Source organism: Danio aesculapii, chromosome 24 (assembly GCF_903798145.1).
Source record: "Danio aesculapii chromosome 24, fDanAes4.1, whole genome shotgun sequence".
Taxonomy (NCBI): Eukaryota; Metazoa; Chordata; class Actinopteri; order Cypriniformes; family Danionidae; genus Danio; species Danio aesculapii.
The window spans coordinates 31,211,802-31,237,289 of NC_079458.1; the positions used below are offsets into that span (position 1 = coordinate 31,211,802).

The window sequence follows — 25,488 nt, forward strand, 5'->3', positions numbered from 1 at the left end:
TTTACAGCATTCAAATTTTAAACACAGTTAGAGTTGCTTTAAAGGGGTCCTTGATTATGATTTAGATTTTAAAACTTGTGTAAAGTTGTTGTTTGGGTATCAAAAACATCCACAAAGTTACAGCAACTTACTGCAAATGCAATTCAGTGCAAAGAATTCAGGTTTTAAAGAGATAGTTCACCCAAAAACGAAAATTCTGTCATCATTTACTCACTCTTCACTTGTTCAAAACCAATTTAAGTTTTTTTCTTCTGTTGAACATAAAAGAAGATATTTTGAAGAATGCTGGTTGCTGGCACTCAATAGTAGTTTTTTTTCCTACTATGGAAGTCATTGGGTGTCAGCAAACAGCATTCATGAAACAGCAGTGTTTAATAAAGACAAAATGCATTTTTTTTAAGCAAAGCGCGGAGATTACAGGTTTAGTGTATCACTTCAAAAATTGCTGATTGACCACCTCTTTAAAAGTGTGTTAATCCTTCAACAACACACCATACATTGCTTTCACCACATTATTGGGAGGCAGCTTATTCTCCTTAAGTGGAAACATACATCCCCAGCTTCATATTAGATCATATATCATTCATTCATTCATTCATTCATTTTCTTTTCGGCTTAGTCCCTTTATTAATCTGGGGTGGCCACAGCGAAATGAACCGCCAACTTATCCAGCATTTGTTTTAGGCAGAGGATGCCCTTCAAGCTGCAACCCATCACTGGGAAACATCCATACACACTCATTCACACACACGCATACACTACGATCAGTTTTAGCACACCAAATTCCCCTGTACCACATGTCTTTAGACTGTGGGGGAAATCGGAGCACCCGCCGGAAACCCACGCGAACACAGGGAGAACATGCAAACTTCACACAGAAACGCCAACTGACCCAGCTGAGGCTTAAACCAGTGACCTTCTTGCTGTGAGGCGAACATGCTACACACTGCACCACCGCGTCACCATAACAAATATCATAAATATAAATTATCATTCATAACATAATACATATACACTAGTGGTCAAAAGTTTGGGGTCAGTAGGATTTTTTAATGTTTTCTAAGCTTCTCCTGCTCACTAAGGCTGCATTTATTTAATAAACAATACAGTACAAATTGTGAAATTGTGAAATGTTATTACACTATAAATAAACTGTTCAAAAGTAGTTTATCATTTAATTAATATTTTATTCCAGTGATTTTAAAGATGAATTTTCAGCTTTATTACTCCAGTCTTCAGAGTCACATGATCCTTCAGAAATAACTCTAATATTAGTTATTATTATTATTATTAACAATTCTTTTGATCTTGAAGCAGAAGAGGAATAACCCTTTTATTTTTTGGTCATTTGTATTTGGTTTTGTCGTATGTTTAGGATTATAGGGGTGGAAGATATAGGGGAATGAAGTGGGATAAAAAGCAGAACTGTGTATTATGATTTATATGTATATGGTGTTTTATCTGCACAAAATATGTTAATAAATATATTATGAAAAAAATGTGCTACGAAAGTATTTTCAGTTTTGAAATATGGACGTGCAGCATATATATACTGTGTAAAGTGTGAGTGGAACATCATTTCTCTGAATAAGTGCTTTGCTCAGTACTTGTGCATGTTTTTTTGTAGTGATGTGTCCTGCCTGTAGTTTGTGTGTAAATGCTGCAGATTCCTCTGCCTAAATAGTACTATGGGGTGTGCTGAGCCCTTTGGTTTTGTCGAATTTAAATCCTGCTTTTGCAAATGGATGGGGACAAAGAATATAATCCGGTCAGAGGCCACAGACCAAAGGAACATCTCTCTTACTCAGCAGACAACATGCAGGCAATCTACATGTAGTTGTACACCAGGCAATGTGGTCTATTTAAGTGTTTTTCTGTCTGTTTTAATTATTTAATTAATTATTATATGTTTTTAACAAACATATACAGTGTTTTTAAAATGTGGACTTTTAAATTATGTACTTACATTGTGAAACTCAATATATATAAACATATAAATTGAAAAATGTGATGTAAATACAAAAATACTACACACATACATTATATATTACATAATACTTTTATATACAGTATAACAATAATTATTCTAAAATAGCAAATGGATTTTATTTTTTATTTTTGTAACAATATGTTCCTAAAATAATTTTCATTCAAATATAAAATGTATAAAATACACTATAATTATCAGTCTGTCTTGGTTACATCTAAAGAAGAAAATGTTTTCTTGAGATCTGAAACTATCTGAGCAAATATCACTTGGAAAAGCCAAGAAAAAAAAGCTCAACATTTCAAGCAGAAATGATCACGAAGTAAACAAGCACATTAAAAGTAATCATCGCACATAAAGGCCGGTTTCTGGTGCGTTGGGATCATGATAAGTTTGGCCTCTGCAGGACGGCTTTAATGAAGGCCACATCATGCTGAAACACAAGCTTATGGGCAGGAATCAAGAGCTGACCTGCTTCTAAAATCCCTTCAAAACCCCCGGCGTGCTGCGACACACTGTTTTCATCCAGATTGAGTCTGTGCAGCGTCTGCATTAAGCATCAGGGATTCAGAGCTAGTACTATAACTATTACGCAACCCTGCATCAAAAGCACAAAATAAACAGTCTGAAATGCAGGGGATTAATTCGACTTTGTGCCTCAGCTACAACTGCCTCCAAATAAGAGTCAAGATGCGTCAGTCTGAAAGAAATCTTTCCCTTGAAATGACACTTTTTATCAATGTTTGTCTTGATGTTATCTATAAGCCAGTTTGCTTAAAACATGGACACATATCTTGCAATTAGTGTGCTTCACGCAGGTACTGTAAGTGGGCTTTACAAACCACCAGTAAGTGCCACGCTCTCTCCTCTTAGTATGCACCAGATACATTTTTATCCAACCCAGGCTCATTCTGAAAACGTACCTCTATATACATTTCTGGAGAGCGCCAAATACGTCCCAGGAGCTACGTTTCTTTGCAGTTTTTGTTTTCGCAAATCCACCAGAGGCCGCTGTGTACGCTTTTTCAGATCTCAAATTTCTCTTGCGAGTGCCATTCATGCCTGTTTTTATTCACGTAAATCCACCAGAGGCCGCTGTCGACTGACTGACTGACAGAATAACTGACTGACTGATCGACTGACCCACTCTCTTCCTTTCCCAAACCCAACCATAGTGTTTACAAAAGCACCGATTGAACCGCCCACTTCCCTAAACCCAACCGACAGTTTTTAAAAGCAATCCAGAAAAGGAAAAGCCCTCGCCTGATTTTTACCACATTTTCAGATTTTACCACATTCTCACCTTGTTATGTACTTGTTTATTTTATTTTTGGCTTCTATTTATATTTTACCCGTTTTTTGGAACCATTCTTTGCCGCACTTGAACCCCATCATCATGGTCAACTCCTTTCTGCGTCTTAGGTGCAACGATGTACATGGCGAGCTAACTGGACAAACTGGTAACAGCGAGAAAGCCATCTACATGGAGATAAGCAGTCAGCTGGCAAGTGCGAAAAGCAACGGCATCATACAAGTTTTAAGTTTAAATGCAACCATACGTACTTCTGGCTACATAATTCACAATCTCCAGAAATGTTTATAGGTGTTATCAGAAAGAGCCTATGTTGTTTTTATCAACTCTCCATGTTACTGGAAAACATCTTGCAATTCTTAGTGTGCTTCACGCAGGTAAAATGGACTTGATAAACCACCTGAGGGGAACCCACTCTTTTCCTCTGTAGTAGATACATTATATTATGTACCTCATACTTCTTGAGAACATTGCGCAATACTGAGTGTGCTCCACACAGGTGAAAAAACAGACTTGTAGACTTAGTAACTTAAACATTTCATAGCTTTTATCTCTCTCTTTTTGGTATCTCTCATCAGTAGTACGTCACTTTGGATGAATGCATCTGCTCAATGAATAAATGTAAATGCATTTTAAAAGATATAATTGAAAACTCACCGTTTTTCACTTCAGCCATTTTGAATGTGGTTTTTGATTATACCTCAGCTTCTCATCTTATGACCAATCAAATGCCCTGTAGTGTCTGACACACACTGCTCCTTACAAGACGCGAAGGGGCAGTTCACACAGAACATGTTTTTCCTTCCAATGCGCTATTTTTCTACTGTTTTTAAATGTAAACACATTTTAAATGTGTGACCATTAAGGCTGATTTAAACTTCTGCGTCAAGTGATCAGCGTGACCCACGGCGCATGCAATCCGCGTCGCTGTGCATTTATATTTCTGCATGCTGTTTGTGTTGCTCTGCAGCACTTCCGAAACAGTAGATGGCAGTAGGTTTTTATGTTCCTCTGTGTTGAGTTTCTTCGCTGGTGTTTTGTTTTTTCTGAATGCTTCCTTAATGTACAAGTAGCTCAAACTTGCTCATTCAGAGGCGGGAACCGGCAAACGTGCAACAACATTAATCAAAAGGTAAACACAAAACAAAAGTTTCCATCTGGAGCTCCTTCATGGGACTCGACACTTGTAAACACTTGCTCCATTGGGCTCGCTGCTTACAGCACTGCCCACACTAGTCACAGAGCTTGTGCTTCGCATTGTTGCAATTTTTTGAGATGCGCCGGACCATATGTGTGCGCTTGATGCAGAAGTATCAGCTTTTATGCTCACGTCTCATGTCTTTTGAAGAGCCATGCATGTGAGCGCCATGCTTTTTACACACCATGTCAAGTTAAAAGATCTCTAACTTTCATACGCAATTCAGCTCATTACTGTCAGTTCCACAGCAGTGGACTAAACAGAAGAGCTCAGAGGCAGGGCAACCGTTGCTAGTTTCTGTTTACAGCCACTTAATGGCCATGTGCTTTTTTAACCCATTCCAAACCATTGAGTCTCACATCTTTAGAAACTAAGATGCATTCAGTGTGAATAAGCCCTAAAGCTGTAGCTTATTTACATGTTACTGAGTGTTTATATATGTATATGAAACTGAGGGTCCTATCATACACCCAGCGCAATAAGGTGCAAGACATTTTTGGCATGATTTGGTGCTATTTTCAGACTAGTGCAACCCTAATTTTCACATTTTGTGCCACGTTTTTTAAATACCAAATCCATTTGTGCCACTTTGTGGACTCATGGGTGTGCCAGTCTAGAAAGGAGGTGTTGTTATATGCATATTTATATTTAGGGCATAAGAATAGGACGTGCATTTGGATATTACTCAGTTTTTTGACCACACTTCATTATTAAAGTAAAGAGAAAGTAAAGAGGCTGAATGGAGGAGGCTTATTCTTTATCCTCACGCAGGGGATCTGTTAAACGGTTTTCTTGTAATTGAAGCGTTTAGTTTGTTCATTCAGACTATATTTTTCCCACCTTAAAATAGTGAAAGTGGATTTGAACATGCCCTTAATGCTTTTGCGCCATTCGCTTTAGACTTTACACCTATATTGTTAAAATAGAGCTCAGAGTGTCTCATATGTATCCACTGAGAGACAATAAAATCTTGCATCTTTAGATTTAGAAAAGTATTACCTTTTCACCCCATATATTGTAATATCTGTTTCATTTATACTGGAAGCTAGTGGGCGTACTTGAGCATAATCTTCACATATACATCACAACAATAATATCATCAAGCTGTCATTGTAGCTTAAGCAAAAAGATTCTTAAACAGATCAAACATGAAGACAAAACACATGATTGTGACTATATATGGTTCATCCGTATTCATTAATCCATACATGGTATTTTTATAAGAATAAAATATATTTACAATGCAATGCTAATCAACATTCATTGATGTATAGAATATTATTAAATAATATGACATCTTCTTGTGAAAGAAGATATTACAAAGATTTGGCTGGTGTTATGAAATGAAAAGTGCCAGACTCTCTTTTTTGTAAACAGGCTCACACACATACAAAACTAAAGTATACTGCAATGCACAATAGTTCCTCTAGTAATTTTTTTTTTAATTGAACAGATTTTGTCACACTGTACATTCCTGACCAAACCACTTCCAAATATTACAAGAACATTCCAGACTGTGTGTTTTTATCATTTTTAATGCAGATGTTCTTATAAGAAAATTGAGTTTGAAGGCTCTTCAGTGGACCTTTAAGTGTTTTGCATAGAAACTAAAGATCCTTTTATAGTATCAATCAGCTCCTTCCTGTGACCATGATGGATTGAGATGTTTACGACTTCGTTAGACTCTTCTTAGACAAAGTGGAGGACTGTTTTAATCATTAACCATATTTAAAATGTGCGAGGCCAGATGCTTTGGGATGGTCCGGCTGCCAGTGCGAAAATAGCTGATCATTGGGAGACAAAGAGGAGCTTTTCTGGAAGCTTTTTCCAGCATCAGACTCGACACATATGGCCCTGTATTTCAGATAGCGGGATAAAAACGCTCTTTGTCCAGACGGTGTGAAGCATGTAAAGTAAGTGATGAAGTGTGAGGGATGTCTTGACGACTCTATTTGCGGTATAAGAAAGACTGTTAGGTTATTGAGACCAGCCTTGGAGTCACACACACAAACACACTGTACAGTAAGACTCACTAAGCAAATCCATTATGTGTAATTTAATAAATACAGTATAAAGACAGTTCCAAAGTCCAGTTATTTTGTTAAACCTTAAGGTAGCATGAGATACTGTACTTATACAAATATTCAGTGTGTAACGTATACTGATTTATTTTTCGTTTTTTTAATTGAATGCTCATATTCAGGAAAAAATGCATAAATGTTATTAAAAGTGACAGGAATTACATTTAAAATGTTACAAAAGATTCTCTAAAAGCTCTTGCAATTGCAAATGTACTTAAATTCTGAAAAATGACAGTTTCAACCCGGTGCAATAAGGCGCAAGATGTGGTTGGTGCAATTTGTTGCTATTTTCAAACCAGCGGAACCCGAATTTTCACGTTTTGCAACACATTTATTAAATATCATATCTATTTGCACCACTTTGTGGACTCATGGGTGTTCCAGTTTAAATAGGAGGTGTGTTAAGGCACATTTTTGGCACGTTGCGATTTTGAGGAATTAAAATAGACTGCGCCGTTGACCGTGCCAACTGAAAGCTGGTCTAAAGTCCTGCGCAGAGCGCATTAGTTATGTGGTTATGCAGGTCCAAAGCACTCACACATTGCTTAAGACACATAGGATGTACATTCAATCATTCATTCATTCATTTTCTTCTCGGCTTAGTCCCTTTATCAATCTAGGGTCGCCAGAGTGGAATGAACCACCAACTTATCCAGCATATGTTTTACGCAGCGGATGCCCTTCCAGCTGCAACCCATCTCTGGGAAATATCCATACATACTCATACACTACGGACAGTTTAGCCTACCCAATTTACCTATACCACGTCACATGGAAACCGGAGCACGTGGAGGAAACCCACGTGAATGCGGTGAGAACATGCAAACTCCACACAGAAATGCCAACTGACCCTCGAACTCAAAAGGCTCGAACCAGCGACCTGCTTGCTGTGAGGCGACAGCACTACCTACTGCGCCACCGTATCGCCTAGGATGTACAGCAATATACAAATATCTTTCATATACATATGAAAAAATTAAAGGATTAAAAATGTTACAAAATTATTATTATTTTCTACATAAATATAAAAACCACTGCCTCCATGCCTTCTTTATGTTGGGGGCTTTTTTTCAGTTTATTCATGACAATTTGCATTTGTATAATGTTATTGTTATTAGCAGTATAATTTATTATATGCATATTTATATTTGTTTTAATAAAATCAAGTTTAGATTTGTCCATCTGTTGGGTTTTGGAGACGTATGCATCACCATATGGGGCATAAGAATAGGATGTGTGTTTGGATATATTTTGACCACACTTCGTTATTATAGTTCATTTATTTGTTTGCTGGAAATTAGAACTGATTTCAGAAATAGTTTTGAAACAAATCTTTGCGCTTAACAAACAAAATTAAATATATAGGCTAATGGATGTCTTCAGTGGAGTGAGTACAAAACCGTTTCCTTAGCCACGAAAGTAAAGAGTAAAATTAAAGTAAAGAGAAAGTAAAGAGGCAGAATGGAGGAGGCTCATACTTTATCTTTGTGCTGCAGATGGTCTGTTTAAATGTTTTCTCGCTAGTGAAGCATTTCGTTTTTCCACTTGCAAAGTCTGCCATGTAAATATGTCTGCCATGTAACAATGTGCCATGGCGCAACTCTTAAAGGGAATGGGAGATGAGACTCTGATTGGTTTACCGCATGTTATACTCAAAATACACCAATAACTTATTAAGAGATTAAGCACAGCCCTGTTAGTCCATGCACCGCGGTGCAAGCATGTTTTTCCTTCCTTAAAATAGCAAAAGTCTATATTCTTTACTCTTTTTTTAACACAATGATGCTTTTTTGTTTGATATTTTATAAAACTTTAAAAATGTAACTATTATTTTTCATTATTCCCACATTATTTCTAGTCAAAAGTTTGGGGTCAGATTTTTTTTTCATGTTTTTTTAAAGAAAATTATTCTGTTCATCAAGACGGCATTTATTAAATGTAAAAACAAAGTGTAAATTTTTTTTTTATTATTATTACAATTTTAAATAAATGCTTTCTTATTGTATGTAGTTTTAAATTAAATTATTACTCCAGTCATTATTGCTTTTATTACTATTACTATTAATAATAATAATAATAGTAATAAGAATAATAGTAATAATAATAACAACAATAATAAAAATAATAATAATAATAATAATAATAATAATAAGTAATATTAGAATGATTTCTGAAGAATCGTGTGACTGAAGACTGAAGTAATGAAGTTAAAAATGTATCAATAAAATCACTGGAATAAATGATTAAATTCAATTATGAACTACGTTTGAACAGTTCTTTATATTACGATAATATTTCAAAATTTTACATTTTATACTGTATTTTTGATTATATAAATGCAGCATTGGTGAGCAGGAGAAGCTTATTTTAAAACATTTAAAAATCCAACTGACCCCAGACTTTTGACCAGTAGTGTATATATAATAAATATTTATTTTTTGTCTCAGAGCTTTGAACACTACTGTATATACACACCAGCATGCCAAACATTATAAATGATGAATATGATAGGCTAACAATTGAAAATCAATCATTTTCTCACTCAGTTTCTACGTACCCTGGCCCTCAGGGTATTTAAAACCCCTGGTATGCATCTCTGCACCCCTCTAATTTTAATGGTGCACTTGAATTTCACCCCCTCTCTGTGACCTCCTTTCAGGCCAGAGCCGGGACAACCAGGCATCTCTGTGCCTGCGGGATTGGCTGGTCCTCCTCAGGCCATTGGCCCACATTGAGAAGCACTAACATGGCTGATCCGAAGTCAGTTTTGCCAGTTTTCATATACTGGTTAAGATGAGCATACTGGTGGCACAGGCTGCCTCCAGACCCCAGCAAAAGGTCCATTTCCACTCGGAGCTATTTGAAGAATCTCAGCTACATTTGCTGACACCGTTTGCTGACCGGTATGAGTGTCTCTCTCTTTCTCTTGTTCTCTCCCTCTGACCTTCTACCTCCCACATTTCCTCTGTTATAATGGAGATTTTTGCATTTTTTAGCAGCCAAAATCTGCCCCCCGAGATGTTGATGTGGAATAAACCAAACTATGGAGCTCAGTGATGATTCATAACAAAGACCTGTGTGTTGTGCATTTGAATAACTAATAAAGAGGGTGGTTTTGGTTATTGCTTTCAATAAAAAATCAATTTATGGCTATGGAAAGGGCCGGTGAGGCATTGAATAAACAGTATGTATATATTTAAAAGGAATACGTCACATAAATGCATGCATGTGACCAGTGTTGGGGAAAGTTACTTTTGTAACTACAATGTTAGTTACTTTTTATGAAAAGTAATGCATTACATTAGTTTTGAGTTCCTTTGTTCATACGTGCCTGAGACTTGATCTCTTTCAGGACTTTCAGGCATTTAGGGTATATTTCTTTTTTAAATAGTTCTGTCTGACAACTTCTCGATGCTATACATGCTGTATATATAGAGATTAATGAAAGTTGAAAGCAATGTGTTTATACTTTTGGATTTTTGTGTAATTAGTTCAGGAAACTCACAGTCCATTGAGACAATCCTCTCTTCTTCCATGCGTTCAAAATAATGAGAATACTTCTATCACAGAAATGTAAGACTCTGCCATCTTGGTTTTTGTCTGTTCCCTGCGGTGAGCTCATTTTCTCATTGAGTGTGATTCAACATGATTACACTAATTTTAATTAAGCAAAAAAAAATTTTTTTGTAATTTTTACACAATTACACAACACATTACACAATTTTAAACATTACTCAACACTGCATGTGACTATGCACCACATAGTGGTTTAGTTTTTCAAACTGGAATTAGGTTTCTGCTGATGTCTAGTTTGTTATGAGAGAGACAACTGTTTGTAAATCTGTAATCTAAGGGTTCAAAAAACTCTAAATATTGAGAAAGTCACATTTAAACTCCAAATTAAGTGCTTTGCAAAGCACATTTACTAATCAAAATCCTCATGAAACATAATATTTACTTAATATTCTAATGCTTATTGGCATAAAAATGTATAATTTTGACTCATATAATGTAATTTTGGTTATTGCTTAAAATATACCTGTAAAAAATATACATACGACTGGTTTTGTTGTCCAGGGTGACAAATCATGTTGTTATTTACACTCTATTACTGTCTAGTGTTGTTACAAACCTAACTCACTGTCTTTCAACACAAAATAAGAAGTTTTGAAGAGGACTTTGCCACCTCTCTTTAAACACAGCACCAAAAAAGGACAAAAGGTCCATAAAATTTGAATATGCTGTACTGTTCACAAGCATGAGATAAAAATGATTTTAGTAACACTTTACAGTAAGACAATTGCAAATTCTGAAGTTGATTTACTGGTTTATCAATTTATCCAATCATAAAGTCAAAGTCACTGGGGTTTTGTTGAGAATAAAGGAATTTGCTAAGTGTTATTATAATTTATTTATTTATTTTTAATTTTCAGGGATGTTTTTTTTTTTTTGGGGGGGGGGGGGGTCATTTATTTCAGAATTTGCATAAAAATTGCTGGATGGAAACAGCTATCTCAGCTATCTACATTAACTGGAGGGGAAACTAGTACATTCAGAAATAACAACATATGAGTATTTAAATCTGTAAGGAACATTTTTCTTAATAGAAATTTCTTAATAGAAATTTCTTAATTTTCTTGACAGACCCCCCCCCCCCTTATTTAAATCCTTACTTAAATTTAGAATAATAAATATATACATAATAAATATATACATAATAAACAATAATAGTAAAGGGCTTTAATGATCAGCGTTGTGAGAATGTGAGTAAATAATAACTTTTAATATATAAACTCTTTAATTCAATTCAATTCAATTCAATTCAATTCAATTCAATTCAATTCAATTCAATTCACCTTTATTTGTATAGCGCTTATACAATGTAGATTGTGTCAAAGCAGCTTCACATAAAAGGTCACAGTAAATAGGAACAGTGTAGTTAAGTTTGTAGTGTTTAAGTTCAGTTCAGTTTAGCTCAGTTCAGTGTGGTTTAATAATCACTACTGAGAGTCCAAATATTGAAGAGCAAATCCAACGATGCGCAGCTCTACAGATCCTGAACCATGCAAGCCAGTGGCGACAGCGGAGAGGGAAAAAAAACTTCACTAAAGGCGGAAGTGAAGAAAAAAAATATACTCTTTAATATACTCTTTACCCTCTGATATTAGCATTGCAGAATCCCTGAGTATTTTAAAATCATTCCTTAAAACTTACTTTTTTAGGGTAGCTTTTATTTGATTTTATTGGACTTTTATTTGATTTTTATATCTATTATTATTATTTTATGTGTTCTTAATTATTTTTAATTATTATTATTATTTTTTGCATTTATCCTTGTCTTTTACTGCTGCACCTTTTATGTTTTGAGATGCCTTGAGATGCTATATAAAAATTAAGTTTATTATTATTATATTATTATTGTAAAATTAAATGTAATTTAGTATAAAACTTCAGTCACACTTTATTTTAAGATACAATTATCGCTATTAATAAACCATTAACTATAACATTTGCCTCAAACAACAGTTATATTTATAAAGGTAGTAGTAGTCGTTTAGGTATTAACACGTTCATCATGAAAAATATGTACGTTATAAGTACTAATAAATATGCAGATAACAAGCCACCAGTAAATATTTAGAAATGTAATTTAAACTAAAGTGTTACCATAAACGTATTCTACAGAATAATATAAAATTACAACACAGGCAATTTCAAAACGCGCTAAGCACACAGACTAAGTGGAATACACTTCACATAATCAGTCAGATGTTTTAACGTGGTGTTTAACATGCCTACAATTGTATATAATTATCACAATGCCTTTACATACAGTACATGCAATGTGTGATGCCAGACTCCCAGCAGGTGGGAATGTGGAATTATGCTGACATAATTAATGGCTTGCTAAAATAAACAACAAAACATAATCATTTATCTAAGCCATGCTGATCTGCAAATGAGTTGAGGAACAAAATGGTTTTCTGAACACTGATACAGCACTGATAATTATAATACAGCCATCCAGCTCTTGGAAACATGAAGATAATAGCAACTGATAGCCAAATCCAAGCCAATTCAGTATAGAGATGAGATAAAGGCATTGGAATACAGATTCACAAAAGTGAAGCTGTGCTTTACTTATATATACATATAGAAGTATAACAAATGAAAAGACAAATTATGGCTTAGGTAACTCCAAGGTGCACTGAAATGATTCAAAGATGATTCCTTTATTTACTATAAATTTTGTACTATATAATACTATTAGCACCCATTATAAAATTAAATTGACTTAATCTACTTACTATACTAAGATAAGGGTGTGTAATCAATTTATTTAGGCTGAATTTAAACATACAAATTAAGTTGAACATTACTAAATTTAATTTGTTTGTTTAAATTCAACACATATCAATTGTTTGCAACAACTTTGCAGACATAATTTTTTTTAGTGTGCTTCAATGTTAATAAATATTAAATAAATACACAGTATTTTCGCAATAATATATAAAAATTAAAATAAAGCTTTCCTTGTTGTACACACAAAAATAAATTGTTGAATCAACATGATTTAATGGTAGCACCCATTGTGCATCTAAACAAATCAGGTAAGCTTGAACTGCTTTGAATGTGTTATATGAACACAATACAAATGTGCAAAATGTCTGTGTAACTTCTTTGTAGCTAACTGAATTAAAATGTTTGTGTTGTATTTGTGTCTGATTGAATTTATTCTTATTTACTCAATGTCAGTAAAGCATTCCAACTTAAAAAGATTGTTCCTTGTTACATTAAAACGATTCTATCTTGTCCATGTATGATTATTAAAATCTATTTTGTTGCTTCAATTAGATTTGTCTTAGTTGGCAGCATTGGAGTTCAGTAATCTACAAATAGTACATAAATCATGCAAACAATTTAACATTTTAATTTTTCATTAGACATTAACATAAAGTTCAAACGTATTCTTCACTTTGAGGTCTTCATAAAAGTAACAATGTGTAAAACATTTAGCCAAGAAAACCTTTCCTCTTAAGAAACCTGTGATAACCAAGCAACCAAGACTTTAATTTGGTCTTACCAACAAACCTTGGCCTGACAACCAGAAAAAAGGATTAAACAATAAACATTTAAAGAAAAAACAGCTACAAATGTGCATCTTCTTCATTAAATCCCCACATTAATCTTGTTTAAGCTCATGCACCAGTGTTCATGCTCCAGTAGCTTGTTTGAAGGGCACAGTGCAAAAATTAAATCGTCTACATGCAAAAGGAACTGCAAGTGCATTTTTGTTCCAAGAATAAGTTGTCCATATATATGTGGAACACCACAACTGCAGAAATTCAAAAGTTCAATCTGTTAAGCTAAGCATGCGCAGTGACTTCTTCTTATGTGGTTTTATTGGTGGGTACGCAAACCAGCTTATAAGTGCATACCGCCACTTGCTGTGATGGAAGCACAGTAACTCACCAGAGAGAGTCGTTCATATGAACAGCTTAAATCTCATTGAATCAACAAATTCTCATCTAATTCATTTGATTATTTCTTCATTTAGATTCAAATAACTAGAATAAATCATTTAAGAGAACTAAACTTGTTCCACTATTTTCCATAAGACATACAGATGAAGTCAGATTTATTAGCCCCCCTGAATTATTAGTCCCCCTGTTTATTCCCCCCCCCCCCCCCAATTTCTGTTTAACGGAGAGAAGATTTTTTCAACACATTTCTAAACATAATAGTTTTAATAACTCATTTCTAATAACTGTTTTTTTTTTGTCTTTGGCAAGATGATAGTACATAATATTTGACTAGATATTTAAAGGTTTAACTAGGTTAATTAGGTTAACTAGGCAGGTTAGAGTAATTTGGCAAGTTATTGTATAACGATGGTTTGTTCTGTAGACTATCGAGAAAAAAATATATAGCTTAAAGGGGCTAATAATTTTGACCTTAAAATAGTTTTTAAAAAATTAAAAACTGCTTTTATTCTATCTGAAATAAAACAAATAAGACTTTCTTATAAGAAGAAAAAATATTATCAGACATACTGTGAAAATTTCCTTGCACTGTTTAACATAATTTGGGAAATAATTAAAAAAGAAAAAAATTTCAAAGGGGGGTGAATAATTCTGACTTCAACTGTATTTGTATTTTGCAAATCAAGTAAGTAGCTTGTTGCCTTTTTTGTGTAGGTGGACAAACAAAAAGTAAAAAGTGTGATCTCTGCATTCACATATTCCACCTCATACTTCATTCTACCTGTCATGATATCTATTTTTGGTTGTACGAAATATTGCACCAAAATATATTGCGATAAACTATATTATTGTCATTTTGAGACTATTTTATGCCACTTATACAATATATAATGCCAGAATGACAATACAATATGCACGTACACTCTTCCAAAGAACACATAATATTTTATTCTTAAAAGTATTTAAATGAATTATAGTCATTTTAACAATTTAATAATTAGGCACTGGAATCAGAATGGAGACGCAGTGGCGCAGTAGGTAGTGCTGTCGCCTCACAGCAAGAAGGTCGCTGGTTCGAGCCTCAGCTGGGTCAGTTGGCGATTCTGTGTGGAGTTTGCATGGGTTTTCTCCGGGTGCTCCGGTTTCCCCCACAGTCCAAAGACATGTGGTACAGGTGAATAGGGTAGGCTAAATTGTCCGTAGTGTATGAGTGTGTATGGATGTTTCCCAGAGATGGGTTGCAGCTGTAGGGGCATCCGCTGTGTAAAACATGTGCTGGATAAGTTGGTGGTTCATTCCGCTGTGGCGACCCTGGATTAATAAAGGGACTAAGCCAAAAAGAAAATGAATGAATGAATGGAATCAGGATGGGAAAACATTTATACTAAAAAAAGAAATAATAATAAAGGTTAATAATTAAAGTGTATGATTGAAAAGTAACAGAGGCTACGATATCTGCTACCAGATCTATTTTTATTTGTCAGACACCCACATGAAAATATACTATAATAATTGATTGTAAATACTATATATTGTACTACACTTCATCAACAAAAATTGCATCACCAAAAATGATTGAGGTGAGGTGATGTCCATGTGTTGTGTGATAAGTCGATATATTGATTATTGTGACAGGCCTACTTAAATTCTGATTAGGGGTGGAATATATTTATTATTATTATTATATTATTATATTATGAATTATATATATCCTGCATTTCGTTGCCTTGTACTTGTACATGTGTGATGACAATAAATTGAATCTAATCTAATCTATATTTGCACGTTTCCACATTTCTGACAGCTCAGTAAAAAAATGAAGCATGTCTTATTCTATCATATGAAAGTTCAAACTTAGGTTACTGAGCTGTTTATTAAAACTTGTAAAACTCTAAAGAGGCAATGTCGTTTCAACATCCATTACTAAAACAGACAGATGCTTGGCATACAGAAAAGTCAATATCAGCTTTGATTAAATAGAAAAATACCCAGTGCATGGGCCTTTCTGCCTGGATTAGCTCTTTAATCTCTTTTTGACATACTTTGAGATAACAGTCATTGACAATTTCAGGTACTGCTGATATCACCTGCTCGCAGCCATTCTGGATACCTATGTTTGTGTGAGAATCAATGCTAAAAAAAACATAATTTTGCTGGAGATTTTCTTCATTGCGATGCTTGGATGATATTTAGCATTTTCTATTGAAATGTTAGCTCACCTAAAACGAAGGTCTCAAGTTACATGAGGGTGAGTAATAATAATTTTTTTTTGTGAACCAACCCTTTAACTGACTTAACTTAGTGGGCCCTATCATGCACCTGGCGCAATGTGGTGCAATACGTGACGCAATTGTTGTTTGCTAGTTTCAGCTTGGCGCAAGAGTCGTTTTGACATTTTCCGCCACGCTGTTTAACTAGCAAATGCATTTGCGCTCATATGTGCGCCCATAGGCGTTCTGGTCTAAAAAAGGAGGCGTCTTGAGGTGCATTGCTGGCGCATTGCTATTTTGAGGAACTTAAATAGACGGTTCAATAGACCAGATCAAATCAGGTCTATAGTCCAGCGCAGAGCGCATTAGTTGTGCGCCTCGCTTACACGTTGCTTAATACACACAGGGTGTACAGCAATACGCAAATATCTTTACAAATGAAAAAGAATTAAAATATTACGGATATATATAGGATATAATAAGGATATATATAGGATAAAAATAACGCCTACTTTACTACATCTGTCACAATAAGCAGCTGAGTAAGTGGAGTGTTGTTTTTTATCATGCATTTTGATTGACTGGACTTTCATTGTGATGAGCGAGAAGTAAATTCAGGCACAACTTTAATGTGTTTTTCCAACCCAGGCTCATCATTGAGGCGTACCCCTATATACTCCATTCTTTACCCCTATATACTATTGCTGGAGATCGCAAAATACATCCCAGGAGGTACATTTTTGCAGCTTTTGTTTTGTTTGTTGACGTACGTGGTGAGCTACCGGGCCAACTGGTAACAGAGGAAAAGCTGTCCACATGGAAGTAAGCAGTCAGCTAGGAACGCAAAAAGAAACAGAAGACGTCTGCAGTGTTATACTGCCCGTAGAGTTCATTTGAAAGACAAAATGCAGCCATACATAGCTTTGGCTACATAATTTACGCTCTCCAGAAATGTATACGGGGGTATGTTTTCACAATGAGCCTGTGTTGTTTTTCCACAGTGACACATTTTTTGGCTGCCAAACGTTAGTTCACTGAAAATTTTAATTCAAAGTTTTTAATCACACTCAAGTGGTTGCAAAACTTTGACTTTCATTTTTTGGTTGAACATTTCAACATTTTATTTTTTGGTTTTAAATCTGTAGCCACTGACATTCATAGTAATAAATAAATAAATACTAAAGTCAATGATTGTGGAACTTAAAAAATATCTTATGAAATATTAGGGAAAAGAAGCTCAAACAAAATTGTGGAGAGTTGGTAAAAATGATTCATTTAAAATTTTGGGTGAACTATTCAAAATATTTTTTTTACTCACAGTTATTATTACTTAATTAATTATTAACTATTATTTTTTTAAACAGTCAATTCAATGATCAAAGAACACTGATTTGAGCCTGGGATTATAGAAATCTATTAGGCTTTCTAAAATTTGTGTCAATTTAAAACCTTGATAAAAGCAAAAAGAGGTTCAAAAAGGCTGAGAGTTGGTATGCTGTTTTCAAACACCCCATACCAGTGGTGAAAAGAGTACTGACAAATCATACTCAAGTAAAAGTACTATTACTTGCCCAAAAATGTAGTTTAAGTAAAGTAAAAGTATCTGTTGTAAATATTACTCAAATATGAGTAAAAGCAGCCCTATTAAAATTACTTAAGAGTAGTGAGTAGGGAGTATTACGCTGTTAAAAGCTGATGCGTTTACATGTAATTTGTGTGTATATGTGTGTAAACGTAACATTCTGTTGTGCATTTAGATATAGATGAGGCCATCATACAATAAACATCCGTCAGCTTCTCATCAACACATGCATCTAAACAGTATCTAGGTCATTGTGTGTGAAGGTTTTTGACATCTTTTTGGTCACTTTTAATGCTTACAAACAGTTTGTTGCATTTATAAGGAGCTCATATCTTGAGATCTTGAGTTCAGTATGATGTGATTTACTTTCTATGAGCGATTTGATTGGACAGAAATCACAGGACTGATTTTTCTAATATATATATATATATATATATATATATATATATATATATATATATATATATATATATATATATATATATATATATATATATATATAGTGACTGCTTGGTGAAGGAAATTAGTAGAGCAAAAGTACCGATGCAGCACTAAAAACGTACTTAATGGAAAGTAAAAGTGCACATTTTTAAAACTAGTAAATTACAATTCCTGAGAAAAACTACTCAATTACAGTAATTTGAGTATTTGTAATTTGTTACTTTACACTACTGACCCATACACTGTATATTAGGCCTTTAAAAAGCTTAAAGCAGATATATGAAAATGAGGACTCATCATAATTCGAGCACATTTTCAGATCCCCTTGTTATTGGTGTTAATCTGGCAACTTGGTGGTAATTCCCTTAAAGGGATAGTTCACCAAAAAAAAAAAAAAGAAAATTCTGCCATCATTTCCTCAACCTTTAATTGTTTAAAACCTATTTGTGTTTCTTTCTACTGTTGAACACAAAAGAAGATATTTTGAAAAGTGCTGAGCGCTGGCACCCATTGACATGTCTTCTTTTGTGTTCAAGAGAAGAAAGAAACTTATAAAGGTTTAAAACCACTGACTTTGGAAGACAGTGAGCAATTGTAATGTGACCTCCAACAGCAATTTGTGCAGATGCCAGAGACCAAAATAAAGACATTTTCAACCACAACAAGTGAAGTTTGTCAATCAAAACATGTGCTTTCTAGAATATTTTGATTCGATAGCAATTAAATATTAATAATAATGCATGATTATCAAAGCCAACAACGCCCGCCTGTTTATTTTGAGGTTCATAAATGATCAAATCTTATTTATATCATTTAGCAAGGGCTTCAGTGAGCTCTGCAGCCTTTTTTTAAATCTTGTAATCAGCACACAGTGGTCACGTTGCCATTGCTTTCTAATTTTGCTCTTGATTAAATTAATGAAATAAATAAATGAACAGGAAGTAGGAGCGAACCATCTGCCTCTTCACAGTAACACTTCTACTGAAGCAGTGCATGGCTGACAAGATGACTGGATGCAGTCGCATGGCAACACTACAGCTCTGCCAGGTGCTTCCACACATCATCTGGCCTTGTGTTAACAAATAGCATGAGCTTTACAAATCAAGCGGAATAAAGGATTTATGTGCACATCACATACACTAACACATACTATAGCAGGGAAGGTTATTACATGTCGTGCATTCAAGCAAAAGAATAGTGAGCTTAAAGGATCATGAAAACCAAGACTATATATTTTAGTTTGCATTTGGTATTTGCATTCTCCAATTTTTTGGAAATAATCTAATTTTACAAGTCACCTAAACGGGTCTGGTGGGAGTACTTTTAGCTTAGCTAAGCTTAAATCATTGAATCAAATTAGATCATTAGCATTTCGCTCAAAGAACAAAAAAAAGTCTTAATAAATTACCTATTTAAACCTTGAATCATCTGTAGTAAAATTGTAGTAATACCACACTAAAAAGCGATTAATTGACTTTACTTTGAAAAAAGAGAGTTAACTTATTACCTTATAATTATTAGGCAAACAAACTGCATAATTAAAAAAAATTAAGTCAATGGAGTCCCAGCTAACAAGGAACATTCTCGTAACTTTGGCTAACGTTCGCTAAAGGTTCTCTCAGAGTTATCAAAATAAAACAGTCTTGCATAATGTTTGTAGAACGTTTCATTTTCATTAAAGTTTGTAATTAATAAACGTTTTAAAAATATTAGCCAAAAAAGTTATCATTGTGTTGTTGGGGGAATGTTTTAAAAACCTTAGCCTTACCAACGTTAGCATTAAGTTATGAATGGAACATTCTAAAAACCTTTTATAACGTTCTTACAATCAAACAATAACATTCTAAGAACGGTCAAACATAATGTTTTATAACTTAATGAGAACATTAAGAAAATGGTCTAAGCACATTAATATAATAGGGGATTTGAACTTTTTATAACGTTTTAAATAACGTTATTGAAATATTAATATAATTTAATATAATAAATTGTTAATAATGTTCTTATAACCAAACAATAACATTAATACAATGTAAAAAAAAAACAACTATTTTGAACATTCTACTCTAAAAAAAACGTTTTTATAACTTAATGGAAACGTTACTGGAACTTTTTATATCGTAAAATTGTTAGCTGGGTTTACTGACTTTTTAAAAGTAAAATCAACATGTTGCTTTTATGACAAAGGGTTACTAATCGCTTTTTACAGTGCATGTGCAACAGGAGGTAAAGTACCTTGATTATTACATCAGCATGAAAGTTCCTAGACATATTAACCTAGAAAATTGCAACTTTTTGTTTTCTGTCAGATTTAATAACGTATTAGTCTAAGTAATGTAACTACAGAGGGGTCAAGCAACTCTTTTTGAGCGAGATGCTAATGTTCTAATCTGATTCAATGATTTATGCTAAGCTAAGCTAAGCTAAAACTGCTTCAGCCAGACATGGAGATCATCTGATTGGATTAAAAAATGGTAAAGTTCAAATATTCAACTCTAGGTGACTTGTACAGTGAGCCTATTTGAACCAGGAGAAGACCTATTGGAGCCAGCATACCCAAGATTCTCACAGAAATCAGCCAAGTTTGGTAAAGGAAAAATTCTGGTTTGGGGTTACATTGAGTAAGGGGGCATGCGAGAGATCTGTAGAGTGGATGGCAACAACAACAGCCTGAGCTATCAAGACATTTGTGCTGCCTATTACGTTACAAACCACAGAAGAGGGCAAAATTCTTCAGCAGATATAGCGCTCCTTCTCATACTTTAGCCTACACATCAAAGTTCCTGAAAGCAAAGAAGGTCAAGGTGCTCCAGGATTGGCCAGCCCAGTCAAAAGACGGAGGAGGTGGCATTGAAGATGAATCCAAATAATCTTGATGAAGTCTTTTCCTGCAAGAACGCTTTTTTGCCATTCCAGATGATTTTATTAATAAAGTTATTTGAGTCATTGCAGAGATGTATGGATGCAGTCCTCCAAGGTCATGGGAGTCATATACAATATTAATTATTTTTCCACTGCACCACGAAATTATATTCTATACTATACATTATTTCTGTTAAGAGACAAGACTTTTGTCTAAGTAAAGTCAGACCTTACTGTCCTAATTAAATAATTAGAAATCAAGACATGATCATATTTTATTTTGGTGAAATAAGTGTAATCTAGAGGCCTTTGCCTTTCATATAAGCCACTTATGATACCAAATGATCAACTAGCAATCAAGTTATTATTTGCTGTTCCTAAAACTTGGATAGACGACAAAACAGAACACAAAGCAAGATATATTTTTTAAACATGTTGGAAGCCAGTTGCCATTGACTCCCATAGCAGGGAAATAAAATACTATGGAAGCCACTGGTTGCCAGTAACCAACAACAACAACAACAACAAAAAAGAAACTCAAGCGTGTTTTAAACAAGAGGAGGGTCATTTTTGTGTGAATTGTCCCTTTAAACAAACACTAACTGCACTTTGTAAAGAAACTTGCTGTCTCTTGTAAAGCATTCGTAACACCCTGTTAGAGGAAAGGTCACATTGCCTGGCAACAGAACACAAATGTGGCTCCGACTGCAGGTTTAATTAGGCCAAAACAGCTTCCTGGCCTCTGCTTCCTCTGCCTCCGCTCAGAGGTGTTCGGTCGATATGAGCAGGTGAAGTGGACACGTCTTCCAGCTCACCGCTTTGATTCACATGCAAACAAATCCATATGGACCTGATGGGCAACTCCAGCACACATCTTTCATTATAATCTAGGTGAAACTGGAAGGGGACAGTTCACTTCTTGATGATAGTGATGCTATCAGGTCTTTATTGTAGTTAGGTTTCTTACTCGAGTCTTTAATGTAATAAACACACACATACACATGCGCACACACATGGCAAAAGCAATGAAGTATTGATGTTGAATATTCTGCTTTGGATCAATGAATAATTTACTAAATAAAAATAGTTATGTTAGACTGTAATTATAATTACTTATTTAACTGTATTTACTGTATTTTTAATATCAGCATTGACGAAATATTGCCAACCATAAACCAAACATAAACAAAGAAGAAAAAAAAAACACATTTACTTTTATTAAAAATGCCCATTAAGCAAAAGTGCATTATTAATCACATATATCAAATACATCGGTCCCACTTTATATTAAGTGGCCTTAACTAATATGTACTTACACTGAAATTACTAATTCGTTACAATCTACTTATTGTGTAAATACATGTTTTTACATTGTACATATGCTTGATTAAATTTCTGTATGTAGTTATATCTGTAATTAATGTCTGTAAGTACATTTATAATTATACTGTAGACCATCTCTTACACCTTAACCAAGCCTTAAACCCACGCACACCCCCCTAAACTGTCTATAACCTGACCAGTATCTGACCTCAAGAGCACCGGAAGTATTCTGCAATACATTATGAACACATTAAGTACATTGTATTTATATTATGATGTAAGTACATAGTAGTTAAGGCTACTTAATATAAAGTGGAACCAATACATCAGACATCTTCAAAAATTGGTGAAATTTCTTGCTTATGTGTGTTTTTTTTACTTTTATTTTTACTTTTTAGTGCTGGGTATAAATTAAGCTTTGACATTGTGTGTGCACTCTGTATATATATTATGTATGAATATATTTATATATGTATATATATATATATATATATATATATATATATATATATATTCATTCATTTCATTATTTTCGGCTTAGTCCCTTTATTAATTTGGGGTCACCACAGCGGAATGAACCACCAACTTATCCAGCATATGTTTCACGCAGCGGATGCCCTTCCAGCTGCAACTCATCACTGGGAAACATCCATACACACTCATTCACACACATACACTACGGACAATTTACATATATATAATACAGTTGCAATTAGAATTATTAACCCCCTGAATTATTAGCCCCCTGTTTATTTTATTTAACGGAGAGAAGATTTTTTCAACATATTTCTAAACATAATAGTTTTAATAACTCATTTCTAATAACTGATTTATTTTATTTTTGCAATGATGCCAGTAAATAATATTTTACCAGGTATTTTTCAAGACACTTCTATACAGCTTAAAGTGACATTTAAAGGCTTAACTAGGTTAATTGGGTTAACTAGGCAGGTTAGGGTAATTAGGCAAGTTATTGTATAATGATGGTTTGTATACAATACTATCGAAAAAAAAAATTTGTTTAAAGGGGCTAATAATTTTGACCTTAAAACGATTTTGTAAAAAATTTAAAACTGCTTTTATTCTAGACGAAATAAAACAAATAATACTTTCTCCAGAAGAAAGAATATTAAACATCATTTGGGAAATATTTAAAAAAGAAAAACTAAATCAAAAGGGGACTTCAACTGTACATGCCTATTTATATTTAGATATAAAATATATGTGTATATGATGCAAACTATGTGTAAATTTAAATATGTAAGAAAATAGTTTTGTATAGTTTTTATGTATGTATATCTATCATATATACATAATAAATATATATAATGCACACAGAAATATTGTCATAACAAACTTTTATTTTGAATGTAATTAATCGCAATTAATCTTTGTCCAGCACTACTTTTTTTTTTTTTTAATAAAAAAGGGTCGATCAAATGTTCAAATTTACTTTTTAAAATTTATGATTTTAAAGATGCAAAATAAAATTTTTGCAGTGTGCCACTGTACATATCAAACAGATAAAGGAGGTCCCTTCCTCTTTTTTCTATATATTTTAAAGGGTGTTTATTTTTTTCCCTTTCAGTTTAATGTTAATAAATAAGCTTACACAATTTATACAACTTGGTGGCACAGTGGCTCAGTGGTTAGCACTGTCACCTCACAGAAAGAAGGTCATTCGTTCGAGTCCTGGCTGGGCCAGTTGGTGTTTCTGTGTGAAATTTGCATGTTCTCCCCGTTATCCCCGCGTAGGTTTCCTTTGGGTGTTCTGGTTTCGTCCACAGTCGAAAGACTTGCAGTATAGATGAATTGAATAAACTAAATTGGCTGTAGTGGATGAGTGTGAGGGTGAATACGAGAGTGTATGGGTGTTTCCCAGTACTAGGTTGTGGCTGGAAGGGCATCCACTGCGTAAAACATATGCTGGAATAGTTGGTCGTTCATTCCGCTGTGGCGACCTCTGAAATAGAGACGAAGTCGAAAGAGAATGAATGAACGAATTAACACAACTTCAATGTTGCACTCGAAAGTGAGGTACAGTAGATCAGTGAAAAGCCTCAGAGACTCTACCAACAACATGAGAGTGGTCTTCCTAGAGATGCAGATGCATTTTCATTTGCCAGTTCCATAATATTTACTGTACACTGAGATATTTCTGTAAGTAATAGTTCTGAAAATGAGGGTGAGGCAGCATGACAAAGCTGGCAGATGTTTAGCCTGACAGTGATACATTAATCTTCCCTTTTAACGTGACTGCTAATATCAATCACTACAGCTGTGGATCATTAGACATTAAAGTAAATTATCCAAGCATTTCAATAGCCACACTTCGATGGGCCCAAATTAAACCAGAAATGACATTCAACTTATCCAGTAATGGACTGTACAAACTAATTACAGCGGCATTCGGAGTGAAATTGAGACACGATCGAGGATGCTTCGCATTTTCGCCACAGCTTTAATTTACATGTCCTCATTCCAGAAGGCTTTCATTAAAAATATGACTGTCTTTTTATGTGTTGCTCATATTAAGCTCTAGTCAGGGGGTCCGGCATCAGCACGTTTAATTTTAGGGTCTGCTGTGTCTCACGTGGGTCTGCGCTGAGGCTCTTCTCTCATAACCTGTCAACATGAAGTAATCCCTCTGCCCCCAGTGATCAACCGAAGAGGTTGATTGGATGACGCAAGTGACGAATGGCTTGAGGAACCAATCGGTGCATTCTTGTCAGTGGACTGTCTTTCCACATGTTGTAAAACACTGTGTGCTTTTCAAAGATGGTTCTGTCCCTGCTCTGAAAGTACACCCTAAAACAAATGGACTATACGTATGTTATATTTAGTGCTAGGCAGAGATTGTTAAATACAAATCGATGTTAAAACGTATATTTGTGTCATTTACTGTAAATATAAAGAAACATTTCTTTAAATATATGCATTCATGTGTGTATTTATGTATTATACACATAATAAATATACACAACACACACACATATGTTATGTAATAA

General features: G+C 34.2%; 1 protein-coding gene across 1 annotated transcript in view; it reads right to left on the minus strand.

Moving 5' to 3' along the window:
* Positions 1-25,488, minus strand: part of jph1a (junctophilin 1a) — a 92,421-nt gene that overhangs the window by 39,005 nt on the left and 27,928 nt on the right. The gene's annotated exons all lie outside the window — the stretch shown is intronic.